Genomic DNA, 585 nt, shown 5'->3' on the forward strand with positions numbered 1-585 from the left:
TTCCATCTCTGTCCCCAGGCCAGGCACCTGCGGTTCCCACCCCTGCTTCAGGAGCTCCTGGTCTACAACCCAGCCCTGCAGCGTGTCGTGCCGAGCCTGGCCTCCGCCAGCCTCGCGGCAGCTCTCATCAAGGCACGCATCACCCACCTGGAGCACCTCCTGGACCCTGCTCGGTCGGCCTGCCTGTCACCCAAAGCCCTGGCTGCCCGGCTGGGGCCGCACTCCATCCGCACCGCGGGCCAGCTTCTGTGGACCATCAGGGGCGCCCTCTGGACGGAAGCAACGACTTCCCTGGAAGTCTATCTCCAGGCTTGCCAGACCCTCCCCACCGCGGACGCCGCACACGACGCCTTCCCACCGCTGCCCGTCATCCCAGCGGTACCCAGCGAGCTGGCTGAGTGGCCCAACACGCTGCTCAGGCTCCCGGTGCCCCCCAGCAGCATTACAGGCTGCCCTTTTGGCACCCTGCCCCGCAAGGGCCTCTACACGTGGGTGGTGCGCACCCGGCACGCCCAGGTGCTGGCCGGCTGCCCTGACACTGTGTGGTGGTGGCGCCTGGGCCAGGCCACGACCCCCGCATGTCGC

This window comes from Alligator sinensis, unplaced genomic scaffold, assembly GCF_000455745.1.
Source record: "Alligator sinensis unplaced genomic scaffold, ASM45574v1 scaffold188_1, whole genome shotgun sequence".
Lineage (NCBI taxonomy): Eukaryota > Metazoa > Chordata > Crocodylia > Alligatoridae > Alligator > Alligator sinensis.